Source organism: Cupressus sempervirens, chromosome 9, assembly GCF_028749045.1.
Source record: "Cupressus sempervirens isolate cs-2001-9-10 chromosome 9, ASM2874904v1, whole genome shotgun sequence".
NCBI classification, from domain to species: domain Eukaryota; kingdom Viridiplantae; phylum Streptophyta; class Pinopsida; order Cupressales; family Cupressaceae; genus Cupressus; species Cupressus sempervirens.
In genome coordinates this window covers 344,309,087-344,325,917 of record NC_143126.1, presented here as the reverse complement: position 1 = coordinate 344,325,917, position 16,831 = coordinate 344,309,087, and the positions used below count along the sequence as shown (strand labels likewise).

The following is a 16,831-nucleotide window of genomic DNA, read 5'->3' as shown; positions in this document are numbered from 1 at the left end:
CTTTTAAGTACCCTAACTTTTGGAGGGCACAATGTTTGCAAATCAACTCCAACTGGTTATTACAAGTACTTCTCAAAAATAAAAGTTCCTGATCTACAACATCATGGCTATGTAAGGATCGGCAGTCAGAGTTTGACCTCATTTATGAACCATTTAGGCCTTCAAAATTGAGCTCAAAGGTTACATACCCAAATGCATCAATAACTTCTCCAATACATATGGTATGACAATAAAGCTCCATTGGCAAGCTAAAATAACTAAGATGAACCTCCACCTATGAAATCAGAACATTATGAGCTTGTATTACCCACTTACTAAAAATAGTAAGTTTCCACAAGTAGTAACTCTATACTGAAATGGCCCTTATTGAAAAGACAAAAGTGAAAATATTTTTGGGTTATGCAAGATTATCCTACACCCACGATGCTCCTGCATCAAAGACCTAAGGTAACTGAGAAGTGACCATGTCACGTCTCAAGTTTTAAAAGGTAAAACAAGATGGGGTTAACCTCCTCCTTGTTAGCCATGATGAATCTTCTTCTAGTCATCCTTCCTATTTGACCAGATATTTTTCATATGTTATGTTCCTTGTATTTTTTTCAACATGACTCTCTAGTATATCCTCAATCTCTTTTGTAGTTAGAGATGTTGTTGGAATACTACATTGCACTTCTGTAACCTCATCTTCAACACGCACTTCATAATACTTTATCAGACCTGAAATGTTAAATATGAGTGAAATAGTCAATTCAGTGGACAACACAACTTCATAGGCATTTCTTCAATCATGTTTATTTAGTACCTTCCATGGTCCAAACTTCTTTATTTTCAATTTGTTATATGTACCTACTAGAAGTTTCTATTTCCTTAAATAAACCATAACTTCATCCCTAACCTGAAACTCCTTATGCCTCCTTTTCTCATCTTCCTTATTTTGTTATGTGGATCCTAGTTAGATTTAGAGGTTAATATGTCCGTACTTCATTCAATGTAGTTTCCCCCTAGTGTTTTCTATAGGAGTTTGGGGGCAACACCCCCATGCTCTAGGGGTCAAGGGGCAATGCCTCTTGTGGGATTTGGGGGTAACGCCCTAGGCATGGTCAAGGGGAGGCGCCCCTTGCAGGATCTTGGGGTCAGTTTCCTTGAAGCCAAAAATGAATTTACTATTGTAAAAGGTGTCGAGAGTTATATTTTTCTATTGGTAGGCTTATTCTAACCTTAATTTTGTAAACAACAAAAATCTTGTAGTAATGACTTAGGGTTAAGGATTTCATGATGTATGATGTTTTAGTAGCTTCCTGTAGTGGTATTGAGATGCAAGGAATTGCATTTTGTAATCAAATTTTAATCACTCAATAATAAAAATATTAGACTCACAAGTTGGTGGAAGCAGCTTAGGGATTGGGTGAATGACATTAAATCTTTATGTCTTGTGTTCTATTATGTGTCTTTATTATTTTCTGATATTGGATTTATTTTGCATGTAATTATTATTTTTGTCTAGCTATTCCTAACAAGTGGTATCAGAGCAAGGTTGTTTTAGTTATCATCTGTAGAAAGGTCTCATGGCTAAGTGGGAGCAATGATAGATGAGGTTAAGCTAAAGGTTGAGAAGTTTAATTGGAGGAACTTTTAGTTATGGAAAATGCAAATGGGGGACTATCTTTATCAAAAGGATTTATGGTAGCCATTGCAAGGAAAATCCAAGAAAGAGACATCTATGAAAAAGGAGGACTAGGATATTGACAGAAAGGAACTTGAAAGTATTTGTGTGCTTAGCACAATCAGTGGCACTTACTGTTATGAAAGTGAAGACAACTAAAGAGTTTGTTGAAATCCTAGCAAAGTTATATGAAAAGTCCTCTTCTTTAAACAAGGTATTTATCATGAAGCATTTATTTGATATGAAGATGGCATAAGGTGCATCTATTGTTGACCATTTATATGAGTTTAATACAATTATCGGTCAATTATCTTCAGTTAATATTAATTTTGATGGAGAAATTAGGGCTCTCTTGATTATGTGTTTTTCACCTAAAATTTGGAAAGATTGGATAATGGTTGCGAGTAATTCTATTTATGGTTATAATACCCTAAAATTTGATGATGTGGTTGGTGTCATTCTAAGTGAGAAAATTTGTAGGAAAAGCTTAGGTGCATCTACATCAGGAAGTGCCTTAAACACACAAAGAAAAGGCAAAACAAATGATAGAGAAAATAATTTTGGAAATTTTAGGAAATCAAAAGAAAAATTAAAGAGAAAGAGGTCTCAATCTAGAGGACCAAGAGATTGTTGGTATTGTGGGAAACCAGGGCACAAGAAGAAAGATTAATGGACATGAAAGAACAATGAAGGAGACAAACAAGAAGGAAACAATGAGGAAAATGTGGTAATTTATAATTCCAAAGAGGATGTTTTGCTTCTTTCTTTAGAAAATGATGATGACTCATGGGTTTTAGATTCAATGGCTTCATTTCATGCAACTCCCCATAGAGGTTATTTTCTTGATTATGTCCAAGGGGATTTTAGACTAGTTTATTTGGGAGATAATGAACCCAAGGAGATTTTTGAAATGGAGAAAATTAAGATTAAGTTGTAGAATGGAAATCATTGGCTACTACAAGAGGTAAGACATGTTCCAAGGCTAGGTAGGGATTTAATTTCAGCAAGGCAAATGGGTGATGAGGGTTACACAATTACTTTTAATGGTAACAATTGAAAGATTTCAAAAGGTTCCTTAGTAGTAGGAAAAGGTGTGAAATTAGGCACCTTATATCTTTTTACATGTCATATTTGTTCTTCTACTTTAATTATTTCAAAGAAAAATGAATGTTGAGGAATAATTCATATAGTTGAGCGGGGAGAACAACCAAATTTTGTCAATTCTGAAGCAACACTATGGCACAATAGACTTCGGCACATGAGTGAGAAAGGTAAGAAGTTAATTCACTCAAAGAAAGTTTTATTAGGTCTGAAATGTGTCAATATGAATTTTCGTGGAAGTTTTGTGTATGGAAAATAAAAGAGAGTTAGTTTTGTGAAGAGTGAGAAGGAAAAGAAAAGTGAAAAAGTTAGAGCTTGTGCATATATATGTATGGAGACCAACTCGAGTATCTTCCCTTGGTGGCTCTCATTATTATGTTATATTTATCAATGATACAACTAGAGAAGTATGGGTTTATTTTCTTATACATAAATATGATGTATTTGTAACTTTTAAGAAATGGAAATGATTGGTTGAAAATGAGATAGGTAAAAGTCTAAAATATCTTAGATTTGATAAAAGTGGGGAGTATTGTAGCAAAAAGTTTGAAGATTATTGGACTCCACAAGTAAATAGAGTGGTTGAACGCATGAATAGGACAATAATGGAGTGTGCAAGGAGTATGAGGTTGCATGTTGGGCTATCTTTAAACATGTGGGTGAAGTTTGTCAATATTATTGTATATTTGATCAATAGAGGTACCTCTACTCTTTTGGGTTGTGGTATTCCAAAACAAGCATGGACTAATAAGAAGGTGAGTTATTGTTTTCTCAGAACCTTCAGTTGTGAAGCTTTTGCACATATAGATTCTGAAAATATAACCAAGTTGGAAGCTAAATCAAAGAAATGTACATGTGTTGGATATGGCATTGATGAATTTGGCTATAGACTTTGGGAATTTGAAAATCATAAAATTGTAAGAACATGGATGTCATATTCAATGAGAAAGTGGCATACAAAGATGTGTTGCAACAACATGAGAAGAAATAAAATGATTATGTAGTATTGGATGATACTCTGAAAGATGATGTTCTAGTAGTTCCTTATGCTCTACAACAATAGCAACAAAAAATACCACAGACTCTAGTGAATATTAGATGGTCAACAAGGCTAAGTAGACCTCCAAGAATATTGTCTCCCTCTTTCTATTCTATTTTATTAACATATATAGGTGAAAAAAATACTATGATGAAGTTGTATAGGTAGATATAAAGATTCAGTGAGAGTTTGCAATGACAAAAGAAATGGACTCCTTGCTGAAAAATCAAACTTGGGATTTATTCAAGTTAACTGTAAGAAAATGCTTTACAAAATATATGGGTTTATAGGTTGAAAGAAGAGGATGGAAGTGAGAAAATATTTAAAGCCAAGTTATTTGTAAAAGGATTTGTACAGATAAATGAAATTGATTTTGATGTGATATTTTCTTCAGTTGTTAAAATGACTTCTATTTGTACTATTTTAAGTATTGGAGATTTGCATTTGGAGTAGCTTGATGTTAAAACAACCCTTCTTCATGGTGATTTGGATGAAGAAATATATATGGAATCGTCACACAGATTTGAGGTTAAAGGTAAGGAGAATTTAGTGTGCAAATTAAAGAGAAATTTATAGGCTTAAAGCAAACACCTTGACTATGGTATCTAAAGTTTGACAATTTTGATGAACATAACTTAGTGTCATTCATACCATTATGTTCAAGAAGTTAGATGATAGCTAAATTATTTTATGTATATATGTTGATGATACGCTTGTAGCTGGGTCTAACATGAATCACGTAAAGGAATTGAGAAAATTGTTAGCACAATCATTTGCTATGAAGAATTTGGGGGCAAAAAAATGAATCCTTGGTATAAAAATTTGCAGAGATAGGAAAATTAGGAATTTGAATTTATCTCAAGTTAATTATATTGAGAAGGTGTTACATAGTTTTTGTATGGAGAATGTCAAAATTGTCAGCACACATTTTTCTAGTCATTTGAAATTGACTAAGGATATATGCCCAAAGAGATAGGAAGAGGAGGATAAAATGTCCAAGGTACCTTATGTTTTAGTTGTAGGGAGCTTAATGTATATCATGGTGTATACTAGGCCAATTATTGTATATGTAGTGGGAGTCAGTAGCAAGTATATGTGTCATCATGGGCTTGATAATTGGAATAAAATCAAGTGGATTCTCAAATACTTAAGAGGAACATCTAGTAAAAATTTACATTATGGGGGCTCTGCTATTGATTTGTAGGGATATGTTGACTTAGATTTGGCAAGGGAAATAGATACCAGGCAGAGTACTATAGGTTATGTATTTAGTCTTGGTGGGACAAGAGTGAGTTGGATTCCTCGGTTATAGAAGGTGAATTCGTTATCCACTACTCAAGCAGAGTATGTTGCTACTACAAAGACAGTTGGGGAGATGATATGGCTTCAATTCTAGAACACCCAAAGATGAACAATTATTTGTTTATAAATAGCTAGAGTGTCATTCACATTGCAGAACACTATGCTCTACATTTAAAGAGAGAACACATATAGTTGTGGTACCATTTCATTCAATTAGTTTTGGATAATGGACAATTAAAGCTGGAAAATATACATACAAATGATAATCTTGTTGATATGTTTATAAAGGCAGTGATAAGGGAGAAATTGAACTCCTCTTCAACTTTGGTTGATCTTCTAGACTAAATAGAATAAAATAACAATGGAGTCTAGGGTGGTTAACATTCCAATGGGAGCTACAAGTCTAGTAGTGCTATGAATAGTCTCCAAGTGGGAGATAATTATTATGGAGTTTGATCCATCTCCAAGTAGGAGGTAATTATTGTGGAGTCCAATCTATCTCCAAGTGGGAGATTATAATTATGTAGATCCTAATTAGACTCAGAGGTTAAATTTTTCCTACTCCATTCAGTGTGGTTTCCCTCCATTTTTTTCTACAGGGGTTTGGGGGTAGTGCCCCCATGGTCTAGGGGTCAAGGGACAAGGCCTCTTATAGGGTCTTGGGGTAGTGCCCTAGGAAGGGTCAAGGGGAAGCACCTCTTATAGGGTCTTGGGTCAGTGTCCTCAAAGAAAAAATGAATTGACTATTGTAAAAGGTGTTAGAAGTTATATTTTTCTATTGGTTGGCTTATTCTAGTCCTAATTTTCTAAGCAAAAAAAATCTTGTATAAAATGGCTCAAGGTTAAGGATTTCATGATGTATGATGATTTAGTAGCTTCTTCTGGTGGTGTTGAGATACAAGGGATTGCAAGTTGTAATCATTAGATAATAAGAATGTTGGACTTGTTAGTTGGTAGATGTAGGCCAGAGATTAGGTGAACCATGTTAAATCTTTATGTCATGTGTTCTCTTTTGTGTGCTTTATTATTTTATGATATTGGTTATATTTTGCGTGTAATTGTTATTTCTATCATGTTATTCCTAACACCTTAGCCTTGTATTGTGTATTCATCTTGGTAATATGCTTCATCATCTAGACTCATGATGTTCTTCGGGTGCTCTATAAAATCCTCAACTTCAACACTATTTATCTCTCCTTTATCCAACTTCCTCAATTCAGAAGCATTTCTGGGATTGCTCTCATATACAATCTGGAATGGTGATTGCTAGTGCTCTTATTAACATTGTATGCAAATTTCACCTATGGTAAAATCAATTCCCATCACTTTGGCTTATATGCAACCAAACATCTTAGCAAATTATCCAAACTCCTATTCACAACCTTTGTATGTCCATTAGTCTATGGGTGATATGATGAGTTGAACTTTAGATTTGTCTTCAACTTCTTCCATAATGTGTGTTATAAATACCTAACAAACTTGGTATCTAAATATGAAACTATACTCTTTGGTAGATTATATAGTCTCACCACTTCTTTGAAAAACAATTATTCCACATGAACAACATCACCAGTCTAATTTCAAGAAATAAAATGTGTCATATTTGAAGACCTATCAACCACCACAAAAATAGAATTATGCCCTTCCCAAGTCATTGGTAAGACAAGAACAAAATATGACCCGTTTATGGGCTCGGTAGGGTTAATCCTATTCAAAAAAGGGTAAAGGTTTGTTGGACACCACTAGAGGAAGGATGTATTAAAATTAACTTTGATGGGGTGACTAGGGGAAACTCAAGGGTCTTAGGGTGTGGTTGTGTAGCAAGAGATTACAAGGGCAAGACACTTGCCTTTGTGGAAAAACGTTTGCATGGTGGCACAAATAATGTGGCTAAATGTTGTGCAAAAAAAGAGGCTCTTGTTTTAGGAGTTGAATTGAGCATTAGAAGAGTCTATTTGGAAGGGGACTCAAAGAGAATCATTAACGACATTAAAAAAGGGAAGTTGGATGCTTGGCACCTCGATAAATATATTTAGTAGATCAAAGGATTGTTAATGGAATTTGAAGACTTCAAGGTTTCTGATACCTATCGAGAAGCGAATAGGGTGGCAGACATGTTGGCTAACATGGGTGCAAATGCAAATATGAGAACTTATAATGATATATTTGAGGACCTTAGACTCCTTGTATTAGATTAAAGAGAGAAAATTTTATACTTTGGCCAAATTTATGAAAAATAATCTTCATATCTTTGTTGATTTCTTCAGGAAGGCATCATGACTCCTACCCCTAATGGCATTTATTATTTTATGCCATGCAGAGATCCCAATCCTCTACCCCATGTCAGCTTGTGAAATTATTTCTCAGCACCCCAATGTATGCTTATTTCTAGAGAGTTCCAAGGAAGTTAAATTCAGGTAGAAGATAAGCCAAATTTTAGAGTTTTCATCAAAGGCAACAAAAATGGAGGCAAATATTGCTTTGGGCTCTGAGAATCAAACACAGACTTACGAGGGGAAGATCATTGTTTGATGCCTTAAGAACATATTTGTGTTTGATGATTTGTATTTCTTAGAGGGAGTCTAGCAAATGTTTGGGCTGGAGTACTTAGATGTGTATTGGAAACAAGAATTGAATTTGGACGTGGTGTCTCTATTTTTGGCACTAGCATTAATGGTGGGTGAAATGAAGGAGGAAGTTCACCGTGTAGTTGTAGCTTGTGTTGATACATAGTGGCTTTTGGGGTTGGAAGATATAACTGGAAGATTTGTCTTGGGAGTGGGCATAGAGATGGGCGAGGAGCCCTGGAGATTAATTGGTGGTGAGGAATCATCCATTCAGCCATTAATTGTGTGGTCCTCTACAAATCCACAAGGAGTACATGTCCTAAAGGAAAAGCATGGTTGGAGAAGGATTGTAGATTTTTTTCTTCACAGAATTTGGGTTTCGACTAAGAGCAGGCGAGGTTTCATGAAGGCTACATTGCACAGGAGCATGCTTTCTTTAGGGTAGCCTTTGTGCCATCAACTTATGAAGAAGAACCAAAAAGAGGGGGGAGTATCCTCAAAAAAAGGTGTTTGGGTGGATGTCTCATTGCTTGAAGAGGTTGGGGATAGCTATAATAAGCATCGTCAGGTTAGGCAGGGGATTTCGATGCTAGACAATCGCTCTATGCCAACATTCACACATGACGAGGCATCTCATTGGTTCAAGGATTAGCTATAGGAAGATGGTGGAGACTATGGTGTTAGCATGTGGGCACCTTTTTGTTTCATCTCTGGTGTTTTTTAGTTTGGGTGGTCCATGATTTTGGCAGGGTGTTAATACTCTGCATTGTTTTGTAATGTAAAATCTATGACCTTGGGATGGGTAGATATATAGTAGTAAGGTAAATGGCCATAACTCAGATATTGTAATCTCTCTCTTTAATATTAATATAATATCAATAATGTTACCTATAAAAAAAAGACAAGAACAAAATACAAGTTGGCATCCTCCCACAACTTTTTTGGTATAGGTAATGGCTAATACAACCATGTGTTCTTCACCCCTTTTGCCATCTAACATACTTTACAACTTTGTACAAACTTCTCGACATCCTGCTACAGCTATGGCCAGAATTAATTCTCAGTATCCAAACAAATGGTTTTATCTCTCCCAAATATCCATCCAATCCTCCACTATGCTTCTCCTTGATGAGATTTTCCCTCATTGAACTTCTTGGAATACAAAATGAATTCTTTTATATAGAATACTATCCTAGATGATGAAATCCAACCACTTTTCTCCGTCGAGTGTAACAAGTTCTATACAATTTTTTCAAGCTTCACCCAAATTAGGATCCTCCAGATACAAACTCTTGAGTTCCTTGAACTTGACCATCTCAATTTGCATCTCAGTCAACAAAATTTATCTCCTACTAAAAGCATCTGCAACTAGATTAGATTTCTTGATCTTGTGGTTCAAAATAAATATGTAACTTTATAAAAGATAACCCATTTCAAATACTAGCTTCGGATTCAACTTTTCTTGATTCTTCAAATATTGCAAAGCATGATGATCAATATACAAAACAAACTCCTTAGGAAAAATATAGTAACTCCACTTCTTCAGTCCTTGAACTATAGCATAAAATTCTTGATCATAAATTAAATATTGCCTCTTGGCATCATTTAACTTATCACTGAAATAAGCAATGTGACTATCATCTTGGCTCAAAATAACTTTAATTGCAATACCTAGCATCACGCTCTACTTAAAATGACTTATTGAAATTTGGAAGTGCTAAAATAGGTTGTAATGTAACTTTATGTTTCAAATAATTAAATCTCTTTTATGGTTCTATAGTCCACTTTAAAAACTCTTTTCTATCCCCTCTCATTGTTTCAATCAAGGATCCTCAAATACTACTAAAAATCCTGATAAAATTTCTATAAAATCTATCCAATCCATGAAAATATCTTACCTTAGTAGTACTTCCTAGAGTAGGTCATTCGAAGATAGTCTTCACTTTCTCAAGGTCCATTTTTAGACCTTCCGCTAAAACTAAAAATCTAAGATGCACTAACTCCTTGACAAAATTGCTCTACTTCATATTAATCTACAACTTTTCTTTCCTCAACTTCTCAAACACTCTATAAATATGCATTATATGGTCCTCCAATGTCTTACCAAAGATCAAAAATCATCTAGGTAAATAGTGCTTGGTGCATTAGTTAGTCTAACAAGTATGACTAACCACTCATACAACCCCTCATTTGTCTTTTAAAGTAGTCTTACATTCATCTCCTTCTCTAATCTAAATCTGAATATATCTACTCTTTAGATCTATCTATGTGAGATACACAATGTCACTCAAACAATCCATAATATCATCCATCAGTAGCAAGGGAAATATGTACTTGATTGTGATCTTATTGATAGCCCTAGAATCTATACACATCATAAATTATCCTTTCTTTTTTGTTTCTAATATTGCTAGTACAACACATGGACTCGAACTCTCCTAAATCAACCCTTTCTACAACAACTCATTTACTTGTATGTTCAACTCTTTAGTTTCTATTGATGTCATTTTGTGTGTTTTATTAGTTGACAAATCAACTCCGAGAATCAAGTCCATCCAATGACTAATCTTCCTCACTAGTGGTAATCCATTAGACACATTATCAAATACAATATCCTAAAATTCATTCAATAAATCTGCAACTTCTATAGGTAAATCTTCTACTTCTTCTTTACCCTCTTTTAGAATTATAGCAAAACACGTATGCTCATGTCTCATACCATCTAGGAAATTTCTTCCATGAACAAAACTTATTCTATAAGTACTACATACTTGCTCTTCTATGTCCTTCAATGGCTTCAACTTATGTTTTACTTTGTCCTTTGTTAGAGAATAGGTATTTGCACACCATCATGTACAACATCCCTGTCAAACTATCATGGCCTATGCAACAACATATGACATGCATCCATACATATGATAACATATAGTACTTCATCATTATAGCCCTAATCTCTTGAATTTTACTAGGCATTGTTCATTGACCATGATCTTGTGGTCATCCTGCACCTAGGAAATCTAGTATGGATGCATGTGTTTTTTTCTTTTGAGCTTTAACTTCATGACCATATCTTCTAACACCAAATCATTAGTACTTCCACCACCAATAATCACATTACAAGACTTATCTTCACACTTGCACCTGGTGTGAAACAAACTCCTCTTTTGATCTGGTTTATTCTCACCACTCAGCAAGACTCTTTTTTTCACTAGGACTTTTCCTCTTTCAACATGTTTAGAATGTGATGATTTGGCATCTTCATCCACGTATGTAACTTTGGCCTGGTCTTTATTTCTCCTGTCAGTCAATCTTTATGTTGAGGACATTCAAATGCTCTATGTCCCTCTTCTTTGTAGTAAAAATATGTTCCACAAAACCCCCCTCTTCCAGATCCTTGTCCTCTTCCTCTTTCTCTTTGATCCCTATTTCTATGATAATAGAAACAATTGAAATTATTTCCCCTTTGGTTCTGACTGCTAGTATTGACCTCATCCTTCTTCTTCTGATCTTCATTTCAACCTCCATAATATTTTCCACCAAATATTCCACAATGATCTCTTCCAGTTTTCTTTCTCTCAAACTTTGTATTCAACTTTTCCTCTACTCTTAAGGAAAACTGGTATACCTCTTCAATTCTATTCATTCAAACTAAACTCAACTCCTTCTGAATGTTTGGCCTTAACCCATTAAGGTAACTAAAAAATTTCTCATTGTCATCTTTTGCATGGCATGTTTTGATGAGAACTCACTGGAGCTCTTCTATATACTCCTGAATAGATCTTCCGATTTTCTTTAACCCTTGCATTTTCTTTAGCATATCAAGCTCATAATCAAAAGGAATGAATTCTCACTTCAATTTAGTTATCATCAAATCCTATCTTGATATTTTCTTCTTCCCTCTACTATTTCACTCTAATTGAATCTCCTACCATCGAATATATACATGACCCTTTAGTTTGGCCTTTGAAAACTTGACCTTATTAGGATCCTCAATATATTTTTACTCAAAATATTCTTCTAATTCATTGATCCAATCAATGAACTCCTCTAGGTTAAGATTTCTCAAAAATGTGGGATCCTCAAACTTAGATCTTTTCCCAATCTTGGAAATGGTACTAAAAAGCCTTTCTTGCCCTTGGTTTAGAACTTTGTATTCTCCTTCCTACTCGATGTTTCCTTCTTCTCTTTCATCCTCACTTTTAGCTCTTACGCCAAGATTCATCCCTTTATACACATGTTCTTGTAATGCTTGTATTTTTCTCTAGAGGGCTCTAAAATCCTTAGGCATCAAACCTCTGATCCTTCCACTACATTCTCTTCGTGGAGACATTTTTGTACTTTTGTTAAAACCCTAGTGCAAATTGCCTAACAATTGGGTATCTATATACACACTTAATCCAAACTATAGTCTTGGTGAAAACTACCTCATAGTTGGTGATATGTCTACACACTCAGGAAAACCTAGTTATAATAACACTTGATGAAGGGTGCTCCCCTTAATACAACAAACACGTATTAGAAATGGAGATTTTTTTTTTTGGAACAATAGACAATGGGCTTCTTCTTGTCTCCATAAGTATGGAATTACAGATTTGTAGAAATATAATATGCAAAGGCACATGGAAACTTTCTTTAGAATATTTTTCAAGAGAAAATCACAAACTACCACCAATAACTACCTAGACAACTCCATGAGTCTTCCTTATATAAGCAATTTTCATAGTCTGGGAAGGTTCTAAACATTTAGCCCTAACCCTTGAGGCTAACCAACCCCCAAATAACTATTACTTTATATTTATTACATAAGATTAGCTCAAAACAATTTAAAATTATACTTTTAGGTACCCCAAATTATGGAGACCAAAACTTTTGTAAATAAACTTTGATTGGCTATTATAAGTACTTTTCAAAAATGAAAGCTCCTAATCTACAATGTCCTAGTTGTGTAAGTATCATCAATTAGAGTTTGACCCTTTTTTAGAGTCATTTAGGCCTTCAAAATTAAGCTCAAAGGTTCCATACCCCAAAACCTCAATAGCTTCTATAATACATATGGTATGATAATGAAGCTCCATTGACAAGCTAAAATAACTAAGATGAACTTCCACCTATGAAATCATACCATTTTGAGCTTGTATGACTCACTTACTAAAAATAATAATTGTCCACAAATAGTAACTTTGCATTGAAATGACTCTTATTGAAAATGTTAAGTATCAGGATTTGCACCCTACTAAACTAGTAATATTCAATAATCCTTACTTAACATGGGAGTCATTTCACTATGTGAGACTTGCTAATGAAATGAAACCTTCAGATTCTAGGCTAGCTCCTATTGTATTCTTCAGTGAAACACTCTAAAACTCAATAAAAACTTATAGGGAAAAGGTAAGAAGTGACTGAAAAACAACTTAAAACCTAAAGTTTAAACTAAGGAGGTGATACACCAGAAGTTACTATGAAGATGTAACACACACATAACATAGAGGATAATATAGCTCTATGAAATATACATAAAACACAATTTCCTGTAAAGGATTGCACAAATGATTTGTAATAAGGTTGCGGACTGAAACTATAAAAAGGAGGATAAACTAATACCTCTCTTTAACTAATTTCACCTATAAACACATATCACAACCTGCAATAAAAATTACGTTTCTACACAAAGGTGCTGGAATGAGACAGAAAAGACTAGGAACAATGAAACATTCACAAATTAGTCCATCAAATCATTCAAAGATGCACACCGAATTGCAAAAAGGAAAAGGCTTCAATTAACTCCAACAAGCATGATCACGGTGCTGTTACTGGTATTATATCTCCAAAATTTTGAATTACAGACCCTGTAATAAAGCTGAGGACTTAGAAAGATGTCTTAAAACTTTATCATAAAATCAGAACTCTCCCCCAAAATGAGAATTTCACTCAATAAGTATAATCCCAACTCATTGGGTCATATGCAGAAAAGATAGCCTCAAAAAGAGGACTTAATCACTTACATAATGAAGTCCTACCCCTGGGAAAACTCCATTATCTCATAAAGAACCTAATGACTCACTGATAACTTCCCTAAAAACACTCTAACAGCTAATAAATCTCCTCCAACTACCAAGGCAAAGTCAAATTTGACCCCAAAGCCTATATTCTCTCCTAGAAGGATTCCTAATGTTTGAATAATGGCCTCTTCTTTAAATATTCCCTCTTTTTGCATTAAAAAATAAAAATAAAATATAAAGTGATTTATAATTATATCACTTTAATATTTTATTTTTGTTACAAAGTATTGCTTATGCAAAAAAAAAAAAAACAAAAAAAAACAAAAATTCTAAACACTAAAAACCCTCACATAGAACCTCTTGTAAGCTTCACATATGCGTTCCCCCTTATCATATAAAAAAAAAAACTTCAAAAGGGATTAAAATCCCTTCAAATGCTTGTGGACTCCAAAATTTCTTTCAAAATGATAAAGGGTATGTAAAATATTGAAAGAAACCTAAACTCTTCTCATTTCATATTTTGGAGGTTTCGAGTATTGAAGAGGAGTGAGGGTTTCAGTCTTGAACGAGTCGCCATTGTTGAGGAATCCACTAGTTCACCATGAAAACATGTGCTGGAGCTTTTCAATGAAGTTGCTATTGGTGATTTTGATAATCTACTAGAGACTTTAAAATGAAACCACCATTAATTGTTATTGGCTTTCTGGTTAAGCTCGTCGGTTCAAGATGAATCCACCAAGGTGTTGAAGTCATTGCTTTCCAACTTGAACACTTGCAGCTGTAAGGGTTTCTTATTGATTGGTTTTTTACTGTGTGTTCACTATTCATGCTGCTCTATATAAAATCTTTTGGTATCTTGTTCAAGGTAATCGCAAAAGCATTTGCTTATTCCCTTTGCATAAAACTGTGCATGAAATGTATCATCAAGAATCGAATAAATACTGTTAGCAGCAGCAAATACTTCCTCTAAATCTATTTCATGCTCTACTGCCATATTCCTTTGTTATTCATCCATTGTATTTTTGCAATTCATCAACCACATGTAATAGTAGAGAGAACTACTTCTTTCAAAGCTCCAATGTTCTTGATGCAGCAGTATTCTCTACCTCTTGGACAACAAATTTCTCTCTCAAGTTCAGATAATGTTTTCTGGGTTTCATGATGAGGGGCTAGAGCTGAAATTAATCTCTTGATTGCCATGCACTCTTCTTTATGTTGTCTTTCAATTTTACTTCTTCTAGTTGTTGTTTCAAATCCTCTATATCTAACTGGCCCTACAAAATTTGTTAATTTAGTTCCTCTTGCAACTCATTGAAATTATCCTTCTGATGTTCATTTGCATCAATGACTGTTGTAGTCTTGAGGAGAGGCAGTTCAAATGTAGTAATCTCCTACAGAAATGATTAGGAGAGCCTCTCATACTCAAATGATTATCAATGCCTTTGTCTATCTTTGATGTTTTTCTTTTTTTCTCGAGCCATCTCTGTAGTTGTGAATCCAAATGTATTGAATTGAGATAAAGTGCCAAGCTCCTGTGCATTTATTTCCTCTTTCTCATCTTCATCTAAAAGTTGTATATTGTTTGACCTTTCACAACTGCCCTATTTTCATAGTGCATCCATCCTGGTTAATAGTAAAATGTTCTCTGTTAACATATTGTTGGAGCAATAGCTTAATATCATTTTCTATTACTGATATTACTTGTACTATTAATGAACATATGACTGCAGTATATAACTGTTGTGCTATTTTTGTTCTTTATCTTCACATTCTATTTTTATTTAAGACCAACATATGAATACGATGGCACCCAAGTAATTCCAATTTGTTTTCTCATTACTTGTGAAAGCTCTTCTGACATTTCACACTTAAATCTAGTATAAACCTTTCTCTAATTATGTACATTCTTCTGCTGGAGAAATGATATAAGTATTGTAGCTTGTAATATGTGCAAACTTGTTGAAGACTCTGTGTGAATAAAAAGTAGTGAAGCTATCTAAGCCATGTGATGTGTCATGAATAGATTTTTTATCAAGAAAATAAACAACCATTTCCCCTTTATACTGTAATTTGTTTGAAACTTTAGCTACTGAAATTCATCCAAATACTCACTGTCTTTGCATGCTGAAATGATGTTCTCCTAACTATAAGGATACTCTAAATTTTTATATGATATTTAAGTTGTATTTCACGAGGTTCGAGCATGAGCTCATGACACTCATAAATGATTTTATTTCTTTTAGCACTAGATTTCAATCTCACTGCTTACTTTTCTATCATGACAAAATGCATAGATAGATAGAGTATGTAGTCATAGAAATAGGTAGTCATTTCTTAGATCCTTTGGGATCTAATATCAATTGCTTTCATGTTGTTTTCAGCTGCTGGAGATCACAAAGCTCAGAATTGGATTCCGCTGCACTAGGGAAAGAATGCATAACTAGTCAAAGCAACAGGCAATGACTGGTTATCTCTAATCTTTATTTCTTTCATTCATATGTATCTATTTGTGTATTTCCTTATGAAAGAAATTTAGTACAGTGAGCTATACTCACAACTTGTGTGAGATTTTTTTTCTGTTCAGCATATCATTTCATTTCATTGTTTGAAAACATCAATGTATATTTGAAAGTAAATAAATACAAAGACATTTCTATTGTTTGAATGAAATGAATGGAACTTTTGTACTTTTATTGCAGGTATGCTTAAAATTTTACACATGTGCAACATTTTAGTAACATTTTTTGGCAACTTCTGGTGTATGTCTGCTTGCTTGACATTTGACCAGTTGTTCTTATTTATTGGGCACAAAATCTGATTATGCATTCCTAGCACCTAAAACCTGACACAAAGTGACCTCTAAAGTTGTTGGTTCAGTTTTGAATGTATGTTCATGAATTTAATAAGACTGGAAATTCTTATTAAATTGACGAGTATGCAGGGTCAGAACTCAAGTATCAACTTTAGAAGTTGAATTGTCATAGTCGACCATTTGGTTGATGTATGTGTGGATGTATGGACTTATGTGACTGTATGTATGCAATGTATGCATGAATATGCAGATATGTATGGCTAACAGCTAGGCATATTTAGTGTCAGTGATATGTATGTGTGTATGTGTGCGTATGTTGGATATATGCATGCATTTAAGCACACATAT

At 34.1% G+C, this 16,831-nt stretch overlaps 1 pseudogene; it reads right to left on the bottom strand.

Moving 5' to 3' along the window:
* Nucleotides 1-14,491: 14,491 nt before the first annotated feature.
* LOC149538733 (THO complex subunit 7A pseudogene) lies at nucleotides 14,492-15,211 on the bottom strand (annotated as a pseudogene).
* Between the last annotated feature and the right edge of the window lie 1,620 nt (nucleotides 15,212-16,831).